Genomic DNA, 19,129 nt, shown 5'->3' with positions numbered 1-19,129 from the left:
ATATATGTAGGTATAGCCCCTCTCGTAGAAGTCAGCTAACGAGCTTATCCAAACGGTGGACATTGAACTTCTTGTTGTTGATGTGTGTTTTTCTCTTTTTTTTCTTCTTTTTTTTATTTACACATATATAAATAATTGTCCTATTTATCTTCGCTTGCGTTTCTTCTCCTCTTTCCCATAATCATTAACCTTAATTCTGTTTCTTCTTTTTTTTCTGATATATCAATTATTTAAAAATTAAGCGATGAAAATAAAACAAACTATTCTCTGGTTTAAAGTTGGATGAAACTTTTCCGGTTTATATATGTACGAGTAAAATGAAAAATGATTCTACTATATCGGTTGAATTTATATGTTTTTGTGAAATCCATAGGAAGATTTTATGAATTTCAAGATTGTTTTAATGAAAAATATTTTTTAAATAACTTAAATATTTTTAAAAAAATGTTAAACTAACGTTTAAAAGAAAAATTATAAATAATTTTAAAAAACTGATATTTTTTAATTATTTGATTACCAGTATTTCGTTGTATAAAAGAATAAATTAAAACAGATTTAAAAGTATTTATATATCTGGTACCGTACCAGATTAGGAAGTACCAATAAAAATGTAAACAGATGTTCATAAATTATTACGTCCCCATATCCTACCATTTGGTTCATTGATTTAAATTACCGTTTTAATAGTTCTAAGTTAAGAGTTTTAAGATTCTAAGAAGCACGTTAGGAATGACATATGGACATCGAGTGAGAAAAAACACTGCAATAACAACTAGAGAGAATTGATTGGGATAACTACCGATTTTCGATTGTTTGGACATTTATAGAAAATTTCAAATGAAATTTGATTTGGAAAAAAAAATTAATATAATATAAAGAAGACCTAAAGGATAGACCGGAGAAGAGATGGTTAGATCGTGTAAAGGAAGATCTGAAAAATATAACAGAGGTGGAAACATTTCCCAAGAGGAACGGTAGAAACAGAGTCGATTAAAAATCCATGATCTGAAGCCCCCACCTGATAACAGATTATTTGATAAAGGGTGATAGTAAAGGTAAAGATTGGTAAAGGGTATAGAATGATAGTAATATAAATATATGTAGATTGATTCAAAATTACATAATAATACTTCGAGATCTGTTTCGAGACGATAACGTAAACGAAAATTTTCCTTTAAATATACATATCCGTTAATACTTTCTTTTCGAGTTAACGACTATTTTACCTCTATTTCTGCTCAAATGTCAAAATGATGCCATACTGAAATTCTTGGAATCCAAATCCAATTTGTTTATAATATACGATATGAAAAATTGATAAAATAGGTTCCAGAACTGTATCTCTTGTAATCTCCGAAAAAATTGTTAGATAGTCCCTCCCTCACAATAAAAAATACAAAAAAAAGTTTGTTTTTTAGTTTTAACATAAATTAACTTTGCTAGTTTAATTGACGATAACAAATTTACATCTCCAACAATATTTATATAGAATTTAATCGAACTCCGCCGATCTTCGTGGTGGAATGGTAGCGTCTCGGCCTTTCATCGGGATATTCCGGGTTCGAATCCCGGTCAGACATGGTATATTTTGTACTATACAAGCTCATGGTCCATATCTCACGCACAAGCTTCAAGTTTATGTGGCGATATCATACAAAAGGAAAAATCATACCATACGTAAATAAAGTTAATAGAAAAGCAATAGAAGTCTCAGAAATTCGACTCTAATTCAAAGTACAGTAGATCAAAGTTTTTCAGTTTTCAATTCGTCTTTAAATTTTTACTTTTGAAATTACCGCCAATTTGAAATTTGTTGTTTTTTTAAAAAATAAGAAATGACACAGTATTATAGTTTTTATTTTTACTGAGTTAATTAAAAAAATATTTTGTATTTTTTTTTTTTTTTTACGTATAGAAAAAAATAATTGAAGTTGCAGGTTTTAGTATTCATTTTAATCGAATTACTGATCCGTGTTTGTCGTTTCACATACGGTTTTTGCTAATTTAAAATCACTGTCAAAAATTACACAATAACGTACATTACACTATCCACTACTACTCTAAATAACATTTCACATCTTGTGATAATGAATCTCATTGTGTTCTCTGAAATTTATATTCGCTGACTTAAACAATGATTTTTAAACTTCTTAAAACATTTTATAAATTGAAAAAAAGATCAATAAATACTATAGAAAGTTTTATACTAGATATTTAAATTCATTAATTTTGTTTAAAACGTCTAAAGCAGTCTCATTTAATAATTGTAACGCGAAGTTTTTGATTATGATATCAAATTTTTATCAGTTTATTAAGTATTATTTATAATTGAAGAGGAACACACTGCGACCTTAAATTAACGACTTAATTTGTCCTTACTACGTTTTATTTTATCCTCGATCTTCTTTACACGCTTTTCGTGATTAGCACTTGTTATGGAATTCTCTTGTTTTGAATTAGCGACTACATGTTAATATTTTATCCATGACGTGTCTGTCACGTATTTATTTCTTTGTAATACCGCGTAGATTTACAGGGTTTTCTATATTTGTTTTTAATTTAATTGAAAACATCTCTGATTTAAATTGATTTTATACAACACATTTTTTTTTTTTTAATTATGCAGTAATTTGATAGTATTAATTTTAATGCAGATCATAAAAAGCCGATAATAAATTTTTAATTTCTCTGGTACAACTCTAGTGTTGCTGCAGTAGCACAGCTACAAAAGGAAATTATAGCGACCGGCCAAAAGTTTAGGAATCGGAGTTTTTTCTAAAGTCGATTTTTCAAAACTCCCTCACTGGGAAAAACACATTTCAAAAAGTAATATGTACGTAATTACGTGTGTCGTATTTAAATTAATATCTCCGGACTGAGTGAACTTAAATTCTTAAATAGTTTCAAAATTTGTTTTACTTTGTTGAATAACATTACGCTAAACCGGGCCGGCTTATTGAGGAGGTAATTAATTACTCCAATAAATGAACTTTTATGCCCACAAAAAGCATGGAGGAGAATGAGTATTTTAAATATAAATTTTTATTAAGTTTTCAAAATTGAAAATCCAATTTTTTCTAATATTAATGTAAACGAAGTGAAATTCTTCTTCAAAAAGAGGATACCACGAGATTCGACAAGAAAATAAAAAATATTTTGAATTTTTATAATTTCTGATACTGGGATCCAAATTACTGTTCTCATATTTTTTTTTTTTTTGTTTTTAACAATTATATACTAAATACAATCTACAAACGTCAGTTGGTGAAGGGGGTCGGTCAACTGGGACCCAATATTTTTTTACTACAAATTTTTATTTCTTTCTCAATTACACTCTAATCCTGCATAAATTTTGAGATACACATTTCCTTGATCAAATGATCAAGGAGGTCAAATCGAATCCAGATTTTTCTACTAAACATTTTAATTTTTTTCCCAATTGTGTTCTAAATATTGCAGCGTATTAAACGCCGCAATATAAACCATGCGGCGTATTTTTTATCAAATGTTACCAAATTGTAATAAGTTAATTGTTACTCCTTATTAATGCTACTTAATTCTGCTTTATCATCTTTTTTTCTCTTTTTTCGTAATTAATTGTATTCATTCAGTCTCGTTGGAGACTGAATAGCCGGAAAGACTGAGTCTTATAGCCGGAGTCAAACCCATAGATATATTGGCTAATGAGCGTAAGGAACGCTACATTTCCAATTTTGGAAATGTAGAAATTCAATAGGTAAATATGCTATTGACGTCAGAACGAAAGCAGGAGGTTGAAGACCGGGACCTTTCGTCTTGGCAGGTCAGGTAGGACGAATCCCCCACAGGTCGCTACACGCATGGTATATTTCCTACAGTGTCTGATTTAGGTGCGATTGGATGGGTCTCTCCCAATCGGTATATCACTCAGTTTCTCTCCGGGCATGGTGCCTTTCGGGCGAGTTTGGCTAGGTTTCGTTTGGTGGATTCGAGTCAATGCCCGGATTGTGGGACTGATGATACAGTGGACGACATCCTCTATATCTGTCCCCGATATGAGGTCGAACGTTCACAAGCTGTTAGGCAACTTGAGAGAATACATTCCTGTCTGGATCTCCTTATTAACTGGACGATCGGCGAGGAGTGATCTATAGTAGCTGGGTTTCTTCGCGCCCTTGCGGTGTGTAGGTCTACAAAGGGAGTTTAATCGAGGTATTTGATCATTGTAGGATCCCGGGTGGCTAGGATTCCGGCTTAGGCATTCGATTGGTTGAAGGTAGACACATTGGCATCGTGCCACGGTTATATTGGTATCGTTTGCGATTCGATTTGGGACTCCAAATGGCGGGGTGGCCGCGGTGCCGAGGTATGGTAGCCCGTGGATGTGGCTTCGTTCCGCCGGTGGCGATCCCTGATTGTGACTTGGTAATACCGCGCGAGACTCCATGATGGGACCGGGTGGGAGTGCGGGGCTTGATCCCAGCTCCTGCGCGGACAGAAGTGAGGTTACGTTCCCCTTGTTTGGTAACCTAATTTGGTCGACTTATTGGGTGTACTTTTCAATTTCTATGTTGCATAAAACATAATTTTGATTGGTATGAGTGTAGCACTAATTTGACTTACAACTCGTTCGTTTTCTCAGGCATTCGCAGCAACGAACTGTGTTGTCAAATTTAGACTAGGCGCGGGGTCCGCGGTCTCGGTTAGTTAGTTTGAGAGAATCATGTTAGGTTGGATTTGAAGATATCCGTTTGAAGCCCACGTGAAGGCAAAATTTGATTTGTATTTTACTGATGAAAATTTCTGCCGAGGCATTTACATCGGTGGCATCCCGACCGAGACCTGGCTGATGACTGAGATGTAATCGGTTAGAGAGTCTAAAGATGACCTCCAGAAAAGCCCCTCATGGCTCGGAACGGAGGGGGTGGTGTGGCGACCGGTAATGTCACAAGGTGGGTGGTGTCTTCCCCTACGGGGTTGGGATGTTATTCCTTAATTCTGCTTTATCATCTTTTTTCTCTTTTTTCGTAATTAATTTTCGCAATTAATCACTCTTACTATACCGTTCTTCTGTATTTATTTATCGATTTTGGTTTTGCCTTCAGTGGTATTTTAAAAGGTGTTTAATTATTGCATATACAAAGTAAATAAAAATATAATAAAAAATAAACAAATTTAATAATTTGAAATCAGTTAAATTAATTATTAATTATTATTTTTTTAGGGTTTTTAGTTATTTCAAATAAAAGAACTACTTTCTCAATTTGACGTGTGTTTATTGTTAAATGTGATCAAGCTTTACTTTCTAAAAATTGACCAATTTGATGATTAATTTTTATTTTACTTATGAAGTCGTAAATATCTTTACGACCGATTTATTTTTTTTTTTCGCCGCAGTGTTTAATTTACCGAAACCGAAATTTGAATACCAAAAAGATTCCGTGCAGAGAATGCTTTCCAATCAAATCCCTCAAAGAAATGTGTATATAAATATGTACATAAAAAGATGAGTCCAAAAAACCATGATCAAGTTATAAGCATAAAAACCAAACAAAACGCCAAAAAATAGTCTTATCGATTACACAAAGAATAACTAATCAAACAAAGGAACAGTGAACAGAGAAAGGCCGGATCCATAACAAAGCACAGCTCAGGGGGGTTTTCTACTCAAACGGGCCTCCCCGCCCGGTCATAATTATAGTCCGACAGGTCAGCCCGCCGGTTTATTTAATTAAATATATTTAATTTTACTTAATTAAAAATATCTAAATATACTGTGTTTGTTTTTTTAACAGGAGATAAGAAAGAACGTTCATATCACATTGTACTTGTTTTCAGTATATGAACAACTGTTTACTCGGTAGTGGACGTTGACGTCGTGGTAGCAGGAGGCACTCTCTCGCGGCCGCTTCTGTTACCTGTTCATCAGCTGGCAAAGCATAAATAATTTGTAATTCACCGGCTAACAAGGAGTACTGCGTACTATTAATACTACAATTTTCACGTAAGTTTTATTAATGTATTACCTTAAATTTCATCTAGCTTCACTAACAATAATATACAAATCACTGTTATATTCGATACACAATATCTCAACCTATTGTATATAATTTAATTAATACATATATTATATATACTTTCTATATAATCTTTCTTTAAATTTGTATAAATTTTCCTTAAACAAGAACATTCAGTAATAATAAAAGTTTGATAGTTTTACGTAGAAAACCTCAATCTATTCAACGTACGTCCCGTGTCACTCTCACAAAGTGTTTGCCTAAGCCGTTGCTATCGAAATGTAAACGTAATTGTATCCATTACTGTAATTCAAATTAATTAAATCGATTTACGTATATTCAAACTATATTTTTTTTTAAAGATGTAAGTTCAAATGTTTGGCGTATTTTGAAGAAAAAAAATCGTTTTATATTTCCTGTCGTTTTTTAAGTTTTACAAAACGGTACAGGATTGACGAGAAGTAAGAAAAAATAAAAATTGTTAATGATATTTAAAATGTATTACAATATAGTTTATAATGAAACGTTGTTGGAGTAAGATTTGGAATCGTATATTAAATTATTGAATCGGTGTTAATACTTAGTATCGTACATTCATATTTAACTTGGAAATTGGTATATTTTACTATAGACATCTTCATGAATTTTACGATTTAACAATTCATTTAAAAAGTAATACATATTATTCTTTGTTAGAAATATAAGAATTATAAAAAAACTTTATGTATTTATTTAATCATGTGCATATTCATATAGAAACGCGCGCATGCATGAATATACACGCGCGCGCGCGCGTGTGTGTGTGAAAAATTTATATATATTGTTTGAAATGTAACAAAAAAGTATTTACAAATGGTTGACGTAGATACAGTAGAAAGGAAAACAATGAACATTTAAAATGAACTACAAGTAAGGATCTGACTGTAAGCTTTATGGTTCAGTTGGATGCTTTACATCACATAAAACATAAAAAAATCCCTTTCGGCACGCACGCCGGAAGGCAGAGGTAGATTTCACCGGTGCTAAGTAGGAGATAAAAAAGATTTCCATCTTAAAGTTAAGACAAACTTCAAATTTACTCAATACGACAATGGTTGCATGTGAAAAACGTTTCACATGCAAGCCCTATCTTCTAACAATTCCACCAACATTTTGGTCATCCCTTGCCGTAAGGGTTCGTCATATCAAAAATTGTTTAAGATAAAGGTTTTAGGTAATATTTAGAGGACTAACGACTACTTTAAACCGATTCGATAGGTGTCTATTAAGGGAGGTATGATTTTTTTTGTTTTCGAAACCCATTTTTTTCATCTCGTGGGCCAATGGTTGGTGAAATCAAAATACTTTACTTAGATACGTTTTATGCCCTTATCCAAAGAATAGTAGGAACTTAAACGAATTCGATATTTTACTTAATAGGAAAGTTATAGCAATATTTTGTTTTTTCAAAAAAGGCCCCCCCCCCCATTTTCACCCCTATGGTTCGATTTTGGCCGTTAACAAACTCGACCGAAATTTTGGGATGAGTTATTTTTAAGAAACAATTTGAAAGTGATTGGCGCAAAATTACGGCAGTTATAGTTTCCACAAGAAAGTGAAATATATATATATATATATAAACTTTTGAGCTGGAGCTGACGGTGGTTTTGGCGTCTGGGGGTGTGAGACGCGAAGATATATCGAAATTTTTCGGAAGTCGAATCGTGGTACTCATTAAAATAGGTAGCTTTCTTATGAAATCTACCTAAAAACCTTACAATATCAGTAATAATACATTATTATCGGAATTCAGAAAAATTTGCTGAGTATTTTCTTAATACAAATTCTACTATTACTAGAAAAAAAGTTAGAAATAAATAGTCATAAATTCTTTAAGCTTTCATGAACCTAGTTTGGCTCAAAAAATTTTATAAATTTTCTGTCTAATATTCAAATTGAAAATTACCTTCAAAAATATGATAATCTTATATTTCCTATAAGTTTGAATGACAAAAAAATAAATACCATTGGAAAACAGATACATTAAGCAGAATTTGAAAACGAGAAGCTGTTTCTTTCTTTCCCAGTCGAGATTCTAAAAGCATAAATACTACGGTTAAAAAAAAAAAATTTTCTTTCATTATACCTATTAATGACTGGTGAGAACATTTAGAGGCGAATGTTCAATGATACATCATTTGATAAGCGGTAAATGATACAGTCATTTATTAACTACAAAACACGTTTGCAAAACGTTGAACTAGTTATAATCTGCGAATTGAAGAAGTGATTTAGTTAAAGTCTAGATAATAACCTGAGAATCATAATTCGGTTTATTCGATTATAAAGAATTCTTAACAGAAATAATAGCATTACGAAGAAAATAAATAATTTTCACCGTGAGTTGTAATTAAATATAAAAAACTAATCTAATCAAACGTATCTATAAATACTTTTTTATAATACCCCCTGCTCTTTCTTAACGTCAAACTAAGCGGTAATTAGGAGAAAAATTCTCGTAATGAACGAAATCGGTTTTTTCATTTATCATTTCGGTTATCGGTTATCATTTCTCAAAAGAAATAATTATACCGGGTGTCATAATATTTTTTGGATGAGACGTACAGTATTGATTTAGGCTAAAATCAAAGAACAAAAAAACAGCGCCAAAAACAAAAATGGCATCTCAAGAACAGAAAGCCCTCTATGTTTTGCAGCTTGATGAATATGTTCACAGTTACAGTTCAACGTGCGTTCTGTGGAAAGTTTAATTGCGATCCTTCGATTGAAAATAACGTTCGTCGATGGCATAATCTGTTCTAAACGATCGGATGACTTAGTAAAGGAACGACGTATGGTATATGAAAAATTTGAGCTTGTCAGGAAGACTTTATTAGTAGTCCTAAAACATTCTTACCAACGCTGCCGCAAAAGATCGATTGCCGATGATGTCGGTGTGAAGTGTTTTTAAGGAAACGCTCGTATGCTCGTATGTGTCCGTAACGTTTATAGCTGTTACAGTTTTGAAGTCTATCGACAACGGTGTGCGTGCCGACTCCGTGATTGAAATGTTGCAGCATGAAGATTTTCGTGATCATTTTTGAATTGTGTATGAGTGTTGTCATTGGTTATGTTTTTATCGGCTTTCCTATTTATTAGATAGTTACGGAAGTAATCTGTAAAGGCGGTGAATGTTAGAAATAACTGCATTATTGAAGAGTGAATGTGTGTTGTTATTGGTTTATTTTCCTATTCTGATTAGATAGTTACGGAAGTAATCTGTGAGGGAGGTCAGGGGTACTCCATTTTAATTCAAAAATTTTATTGCATCACTATTTTTGATTTTCATGATATTTTGTATATTATAATTACACACCTTGTAGTGGTCAAAAAATATTTTTTTATATTTAAAAAAAAATTTTCTTCAGTGGTAGACTATTTTCTTACTTACCAACAGTAAAAAGCAGCTGTTTTCGGCACTTATTTCTATGAGCTGTAACATCCTTATCTTACATCATATAGAGTTAAAAAAAGGGTGTTTTGAACGTCATCTTAGTGTACTCAAATTTCATTTTGTACGTAACCAAATCTTGTAATGTTTACTGAAATTACGTTTTCACGTTGTTTTTTTTTCCAAATTTGGTCCCAAAAAGAATAATGAAGGACTTAAGGTAACACGTTTGTTTTTTGTCTTTTATTTCTTAGGTACAAGTATAAACAATAATAAACGTTTTTCACATGCAACCATTGTCGTATTTAGTAAATTTGAAGTTTTTCTTTACTTTAAGGTGTAAATCTTTTTTATCCCGTACTTAGCACCGATGAAATATACCTCCATCTTCCGGCGTACCGAAATGGATTTTTGAATTCTGCACAAGAATACTTATATCCGTACCATGACTTTATAGTTATGTAATTTTATAAATTTATGCAATCGTTAAAAGTGCTACAGTTTTGGATCCATGAACCTTGTTATCAGCCAAAAGTATGTTTTTATGTGAAAATTATCTTAAAAAATAAAAAAATAAAAATTGTATGATATTTTGCATTACTTAATTCTTATGCAATTACTGTGATTATATAATCGATAATTTGTTTTTCTTTTTAATGAAGAAAAAAAAACAATAAAAAAGGAAAATTCATAATTCTAGGTTGAATAAAAAAAGCTAAATTTAATTAAAAACAGGTCATATAATTTATTTTTATTATTAGAATAAAACAAGAAATACGCTTGGTTATGCTATTGGAATAATAGTTTAAATAAATCTTTGCAGAAAGAAATATCGTATTTCAAAGAAATACTTTATTTTCAAGGTCACGTTCCAGGAATTTCGGACTGAAATACGAGCATAATTTCTTTGAAAAAAATTCTTTTACATTCACTCGTTTACTGTTTATTAATTACCATTATCAACAAATAAAAATATGATTAGATACATAAGAAGAAAGGGTATTTTTCAATTTTATATTAATATTATAATAAAATTATTACATTTAAATAATATATATATATATATTAATTGAAATTGCTACTTCATCCGTATCAATAGCGGAGTAGTAACAACTCGGCCATACACCCGGAGCCCGGGGTTCGAATCCCGGTCAGGCATGGTATTTTTTATACGCTACAAAATAGAATTTCCATATCCCCTCGTACAAGGTTTTCAAAGCTGACTGTAGATATGAATTAATTCATCGTATTTTATAATTAAAAATATGTAAATTTTTTATTTTAGTATTTTTTATATTTTATTGAAGCTTTAGGTGAACATAAATAATAATATTATTACTAATTAAGGTAATAATAGTTTAGTACAGTGGTTCCCAAACTTTTCCGAGCCGCGGCGCCCTACCCGAAGTAAAAGTATGACTACTCGTAAGTAATAAATAAAAAAATAAAAAACTCGTGTATCTTCATTATTTTTTTACTTTATTAACATTAGATTAATAATTATAAATGTCTTGGTTCAATTAATTATGAAGCTTTTACAATATTTCGCGGCGTCCCTGTGAAGAGGCCGCGGCGCACAGTTTGGAAATCACTGGTTTAGTAAATACCACGTTTAAAGGAGCCGATAAATGTCCGTGGTATCTGCACGCCCGCCGAAATTTTTATGCCGGCGAATTCTAGCTGTAACAATGTCATCCGGTAGTATTTGGCGTTAATTAAATTTCAGTTGGGAAAAAGGACTTCCCAATACTTTTATGTGATATTGGAAACATCCCGACTTTCAATACCATAAAAAATTTAAAAATTATTTTTATTTCTTTTATCCGAAGAAAATAATACACGACAATTAAATAAAATAGCGAAAAAGTTATAATGTTAATCCAGCCCTGAAAATCCATTACATTCCGAAAACATCTCTAATCTTTAAAATACTAAGATGTTGAATTCTAGTGTTACACTGTATTTAAAAATTTTGATTTACATACTGTAGTGTTATAAATTCCCTAATTTATTAACTATAATTTTATAAATAATGTAATTATTTTTTTATCACTAAAAATATCAAACATTAACTGCTGTAACTGGAAATTTGAGAGATTATACATCTCATGGTAAATGAAAAATAAAGCTGAGGTTTTAAGCCACATAAATGCAATAATGTGCGCTAAAAGAAATTTTACAAAACATAAAGAATAACTAAAACATCGTGAAGAAATTTCCACACATAAAAAATTAATTTCTCTATTAAAATTTGCCATTATTTCTGGTTTGGAATTCACCTACGAGGTCCTTAAATAAAGTAACGGGACTGGTTCGGAAAAACTTTTTATTTACAATCCAATTATACATGGGCTCTATCACCTTCGAAATAGTTCCCTTGGGAAGCCACGCAACGCATTAAACGGTTTTCCCACTCTTCATAGCAGTGTTGGAACTGAGAAACCGGAATATCCTTCAGGTGGTCGGTTACATATTTTTTTTTTTCTATTGTTCCAAAATGATGTCCTTTGAGGTGTTTTTTTAAAATCAGGTCAGGAAAAAGTCGCAGGGACTCAGGTTAGGTGTATAAGATTGTTGAGGAAGTACAGGAATGTTTTTATTTGCCAAAATCTCATTAATTGAGAGTGTATTGTGACAGGGTGGATTGTCATGATGCAGCATCCAGTTGTCTTTGATGGCTGGTCTCACGCGAGCAACTCTTTTCCGCAGTCTTTCAAGAATTTCTCGGTAAACATATTAGTTTACAGTCTCTCTTGTAGGCAAAAACTCCTTATGGACAATGCCATTACTATCGAAAAAAAACGGATTAGCGTGGTTTTGATTTTATCATTTTTGCTCTTTTGGGACGTGGTGAGTTTGCCACTCCTTGCTCTGGCGTTTTGTTTTTGGGTTGTACTCAAATATCCAAGATTCATCACCAGTAATAACATTTTTTTAGAAAATCAGGATCAGTTTCAATTTGCCCTAGAAGATCCCAATACAATTCTACCTTGTTGCTTTTCTATTCAACACTGAGTTTTTTTGGGACCATTTTTGCTCAAATTTTTTCATGTCCAATTCGTTTGTCAAAATTTTATGGTCTGTGGTACGGTTCAAATTCAATTGTTCTGCAATCATTCTGACAGTTAATTGCCGGTTGTACCGTATCAAGTGTCTGATTTGCTCAACATTGTCGACATTTTTCGATGTTAACGGTATTCCAGAGCTTGGATCGTTCGCAACTGATTCCCGGCATCTGAAAATGCTTTAAACCACCTAAAAACTTGAGCTCATGATAGAGCGACGTCTTCATTACGCCCTTTTCAATTTTGAAAAAGTTTCAGTAGCATTATCACTGAGTTTAATACAAAACTTGATTGCACAACGTTGCTCGTAATTAGTATCACTCATTTTTGTAACGCACAACAAAAACTCGTTTCACGAAGAGTTTGTTTACGTCAAGAGTGGCAGCAATAAAAATATTAATACCTAATATAAATCATCTGTTCATATAACCATATGTTTACTAGTAAGCTTACAATGTTGCCACTTTTGCTGACAAAAAAAAACTAGTCTCATTACTTTATTTACAGACCTCGTATTATTACAATTAGCGATGAAAGCAGTAGTTCAGACACTTTTTTTTTCTCTTTAACCTCCGGAACCACCAAAAAGTATTACTTCAGGGGATAAATAAAAATGAAGTTTAGTCTTATACACTCTCAGGTCGAACATCCCTGAAATGCGTGATTAATTGAAACCCAACCATCAAAGAACACCGGTATCCACGATCAAGTATTCAAATCCGTATAAAGGCCTTTATTAGGATTTGAATCTTGGAACTCTCGACTCCAGACACGATGTAGAACTACTGCGCATCTACATATTTACAATTTCTTAACTTAAAAATGAGTATACTTAAAAATAATGATATAGGTGATTTATTAAATGATTTAAGATATCAAAAATAACGCATAAAAATAGTTCTTTTTTCAGATAAAGATGAAATTATATTTGAATAAAGGAGAATGAAAAAATAGTGTTTTATAAAAAAGTGATCCACAGTGAATAAATAACGAGACTGTATTATAAAAACAATTGTACATGATAATTAAATATTTAGTAAATTTTGTTAATATTATTATTCTTTCAGGCGTATAACAGTAAAAAAGGTCTATTCAGTGACAAAGAATAACATATTATTCTACATATTTACTTATTAAAAATACCTTTTTTTCTCCTGATCCATAAGAGATTTTTATCAAACCGTTGTGCGTAATTTCATTTCTAGTAAATCTTTTCCTGCCTTTAATCAATTAAATGGCTTGATATTTCTTTATATTCTATGTCAATCCATTATAGACCGAGCACCTGTTTACATTCAGTGCATCTAATACGTTATATTCTATTCTCGTATAAATTATTCTAATTCGTAATTTACATGTGATGTTACTATTAATGTGCAGCAGTTTTTACGTTTACCTCTGCTTTTTTTAAAAAAATAATTCCTTAAAAGAAATCTGAAAGTATGCATCAATTACTCGTATATGAATTATGTGTAATGATGAGCCTTTGAAGAATACTCTATAGATCGGCCCTATATTTTGTACCATAAAAAAAGGCCTACGATTCGGACTCTCTTACATTTAAGGAGGTCAAGGAGGGAGCAAAGCTTTTGCATACGTAGTGTGCGAACAGAAAAGAACTTATTAGCTATGAAAATGAACAGGAGATCGACAATGTAGCACACACCATCTTTGCATGTCCCAGATGGGCTGACAATAGAAGGGAAATTTTAATTAATAGACTGACCCCTGACAATTTAATTAATTGGATGGTGTATAGTCAGGAAAATTGGGACTGGTTCAAGAAGTTTGCGGGGGAAATTTACCGTATTAAAGAAGACGAAGACGAAGGGAGGACAGTCCCTCCGTGGAGGGCCAGCATGCTGAGGTGTGCGGGTTCCTGAGAAGGGAGGGAACTCTTGGGGAACTGTGGGGTAAAGTTAAGACCGAGTCCCGGCCGGCGGTGTCGGCCCTACAGGTGCCTTGGTGCTTAGTGGGGTCGGTGCCGCCGGTTTGAGGCATGGCAAAAGATAAAGACCGAGACCCGGTTCCCTGCCGAGGGGCTGAGGGACGGCGTTGCCGGACCTTGGTCATGAGGTGGGGGATTAGAGGCATGGCAAATGAAAAATAAAAGATCCGAGACCGGGGAGACTAACCTGCCGTGCCGGACGTGCTGCCGGTGGTTGGGGGGACGCCTCCTTTGAGTATATGGACACTCTCCCCGACTGCGTATACTTAAATGGATATATGGTCGGGGGGTGAAGGGAAAAAAAAAGGTGTAGGACTACCCGTCACGCGGCTAAACCTGCGTTTCGCGGATGGATTGTTTATGATGCACGATTTACACACACAGCTCAATTTAAAATATTTATAATTTTATTTTATACAATAATTTTTCATTTACTTAATCAGTGTTTCCAACTAAAGCGCGCGCGCATACCGTATTTAAATCGCGAGGGTGTGACGGTAGTAGCGGCGACCGTCGGCACTAACTAATCCAGTGTAATTTTGTAACTTACATAAAACAAATTTCACTTGTAGGTCGGCAGAGTGATGTATCCGCGAGTCATAACGCATCAGGTACCGAGTCTATCGGGCGCGAGTTCGAGTCGGTCAGAGCGGGTTAATGTTTTACACTTTAAATATTATTTATTTATTTTATTATACCGTTTACCTGTGACGTCACAACATAGCAGTAGTTTAGAGCATTGGATGCGATTTTGCAAAAAAAAACATTTTTTGTTAATATTGTAATTTTTTAATTGTTAAAAAATCTGCCAAAGAAAAACCTTAAATATGTAAAATCTCGAGATACTGAAGGTGACCTTGCTCTACAGCCTCACCTCCTTGACCTTTTAAGTTGAAAATTTAATGGCATTCATGCCTCATATGTAGAAGTAATCTGACTCAAGTTTTGCCAAAATCGGTCCAGTAGTTCTGGAGATATAAGGTAATTGATTATAGACCAATACGGAAAACAAACACGTTCATTCGAATATTAACATCCTGAAAATTTCCACCCGGTTTTTTGGGTTTCTTAGATGTCAAAATGTCAAGATCCGGTTAAAACCGCAATGCCCAAATTGGACCGATTACAATACTTTCCCTTCTAAAGCTATAGCGCTATCTAGACGGGAAAGTAAAATCTTACAATTAAAATTAAATACTACAGTATTATGACTTTTTTCTTCATATACCTCGAAATCTAAGGATTGGAACCTTAAATTCAATATTAATTTTCCTTTAATTACGGATAAACAGGAATTAGGATAAGAATAAATTTTTAAATAAATAAAACGTAAACACTGTTTCATCATAATTAAATACAAAAAAATTAATTATTTTACTATTAATGGGGAAGTTTTTTGGATTAAAACACGATCTGGTTTAGTTTTTACCTTAGGTTACAAATTTATCTGATGTTGTAATTTGGAGTAGGTATATTTCTGAAGAAAGTAGATGAATTTGTATAATTCTTGAGATCACTGCCGATTGTTGTTTGCTTTCCGTGGCTAAAAATTATTCGATCCAACTTCAACCCGCAACTTACTAGTCGCTGGTACATACGTTTCTACTTCTTGTCACAAATTATTTTGTGAATGGTTAATAGAAATGGATGTCAGAACAAAAGTCCGCATAATAATAGGGTGTCCCATATAAAACGCAACCCAACCTTATATTGATAGGTATTGAAATAATAAAAAGGCATGTGTAAATGTAAATGTAATTTTTATTAGAGTAAATGTTGGAAGTGGCCGCCATCTTCTTGAATACAAGCTTCAATTCTTTTTACAGCGTTTCTTGCAACTTTTTTCAAAGTTTGCGGCTGGATATTTAATATAGCTTGTTCAATATTGACTTTCAATCGTTCAAGTGTTTCTGGTTTGTTGCTGTAGGCTTTTTCTTTGAGGTAACCCCGTAGAAAAAAATCCGCTGCAGTCAAATCTGGAGATGTTGGTGGCCACAAGCCTAGACCGATAGCACGATTACCAAAGAATTCCTCAACGAAATCAGAAGTTGAACCTGCGTAGTGCGATGTCGCACCATCATGTTGTAGCCAGCAGTGTCTGTCTTCCTTTTCCAATAGTGCGATGAACTGAAATAAAACATCCTGATATCGTTCTGCATTAATGGTGTACTCGAAAAAAATAGGACCGATTATTTTCTTCCGCGATATCGCGCACCACACGCCCAACTTCTGCGGGTGTAATTGTTTTTCGTGATAAACGTGGGTATTTTCAGCACTCCAAATTCTACTGTTTTGGCTGTTTACGTAGCCATCCAAATGAAACCATGCTTCATCTGTAAAAAATAACGAATCCATAACATTAATTCCCTCGAGCAGAAATCGACGGAACCATTTACAATATTGTAGCCGTTTTTCTTTGTTGGGCTCAAGAAGTCGATGAACCGTTTGAATGCGATAAGGTCGTAATTGTAATTGTTTGGTCGCCCGATGAAAAGTTGATTTAGAAAAATTAATTTCAGCAGACAAACGTCAGATCGATTTATTTGGCGAGGCAAGTAATCGGTCTTTGATTTCAGTGACTATCTGTATTCAACACTGACGCAGATCTTTTGTGTTCCTTGTTATTAACAGAACCAGTCTCTCTAAATTTTGCGACTAACCTTAATACTGATGTTTTGTTAGGAGCCGGTTTATCTGGGTACTTATGGCGAAACAAATCTTGTACGTACTGAAATACGACTCAACAATGAAAACACGTTCATCTAGCGAAAACACCATCTTGTCTTTAGCAATACACTGAACGTTATGATTGCATTGTTGTTACCATGATGAAAGTAACAAGGTGTAGCATTGCGCACATTATTCGGCGCGCATGCGTATACGCTCGTCTCAACATCTCATTTTCTACCGGGTTATTTGAATATATAAGTAAGGGATTTTGGGACAAAAGTTTTTAGTTGTACAAAAATTTTACAAAATTTTAAATACATGATAATGATTAAACGACCTAACAATCGAATATTTATGAATGATTATTCACTTTCAATATGAATTAGTATTATTTGGTACTGATAAAGTTGTAATATTTTATAAAAATAATAAAAACTTTTTTTTTAATAATCCTTAATAAAAATAAATATTTTATAAAAGTCTATTGAGTCTTAAGAGTATTGAAATTGATTGCTAATTAAGATAAAATTCAAAATAATGAATGAAAACCTAAACAAACAAACAGGGAACACATCTTATGAAATGCAACTGACACAAAGTCTTCGTGTAGCGTTTGTGGCCTCTATGGTAATGACTCCTTTTGCTATTCGTGGGGTTCGGTATCGAATCACCGATAATATATTTTTTTTTTATGCTCATAAAATATTTTTTTTACTAATATTATTTTCCATTTATTATGTGAAACTATTTAATGCTGTTAAAATGGAAAATCAACTAAACGGGAGATAACTTATTTCAAAATTTTATAACTAAAGATCTGATATTATTTATTTTGGTCAATCTTCGGAATTGATGATTTTTTAGTTTAATTAAAAATATTATCACAAAACAATTTTTGAAAGAAATTGCTTTTAATAATCTAATTTACACGGGAAAATGAGATATTACTTATTTTTTTACGGATACCAAAATGAATATTATTTTATAATACTGGAATAAAAATAAAATAAAAAGTTGTTGTTTAGTGAAAAATAATGTTATAATCAATAAACATATTTTTCTAATGAGTCAAATGAAATGCAAGGGATTTTCTAGGTAAACCATTTTAAACCGCGTGCAATAAAGAGAACAATTGAGTTTTTATATCTTAACCCGTTTTGTTTTACAGCTCTGACTCATTTTTTTACCTGGACAAAGCAGAAAAGAATTGAATTGTCCCCTCAGGCTTCAATATAAAGTTAGATTGATTTTGCTAGTTTGGTAAATCCTTTCGTATATACATGTATGTACTGAAATAATAAAGTTACGAAATTTGTGAAATATATATGAAAAATTTTCTATTAATGGATGTGTGTTATAAAGGGACAAATACGACTCATTTGGCTGTTTATTAGTTGAAACTTTTGCGCATTGAAACTTCATATGAATTATTAAGAATATTACAAGATAAGTTACTTGGATATTATGAAATATGATAATCGAGTAAAAATCCACATTTCGACGCCAATTTTCATATACGTCAATAAATTTTACTCTTTTATGTTTCAAAAGTTTGTTTATTTTTGATAATTCTGCCTTTAATCACATTGATGTCTTGCTTCTGTTTGTGCGCCAACTTCATAAACGAATTTAAACATCATGGCGGGAAAAGGATTTTGGGACGAGCCACTGCGCAACGCTGGGTGTGCGACACCTTTTTACTTTCATCATGGTTGTTACTATCGGTAGTGTTCTACTACGTCACCGCGATGTTCAGATGTTGGACGAATCCATTTCAGTAACGAGTAGGGGAGTAAGCTTCACTTTTGAAATTTCATGGATGAGTGATTGATGATGGGTTGCGTTTTATATGGGACACTCGTTACTTCATCTCATTTTTAGCAGCATTAAAATTTTATTGTAAATTATGAAGTGAAACATGCTATTTTATATATACATAATTTTAATCCGCTCAAATACACGTAAAAATATAATAATGTATAAAAATTTGTTAATACTAAATATTTTAATAAGTCGGAAT

General features: G+C 32.6%; 1 long non-coding RNA gene across 1 annotated transcript in view; it reads left to right on the top strand.

The window, feature by feature from the left end:
* The first annotated feature begins 5,883 nt into the window (after positions 1 to 5,883).
* LOC142331105 (uncharacterized) overlaps positions 5,884 to 19,129 on the top strand; it is a 222,281-nt gene continuing 209,035 nt past the window's right edge. Inside the window, exon 1 of the long non-coding RNA XR_012757889.1 lies at positions 5,884 to 5,983. This is a non-coding gene — a long non-coding RNA (uncharacterized LOC142331105). The remainder of the gene's footprint in view (positions 5,984 to 19,129) is intronic.

The sequence above is a fragment of the Lycorma delicatula genome, chromosome 10 (assembly GCF_047948215.1).
Source record: "Lycorma delicatula isolate Av1 chromosome 10, ASM4794821v1, whole genome shotgun sequence".
Lineage (NCBI taxonomy): Eukaryota > Metazoa > Arthropoda > Insecta > Hemiptera > Fulgoridae > Lycorma > Lycorma delicatula.
This window is presented reverse-complemented; position numbering and strand designations above follow the sequence as displayed.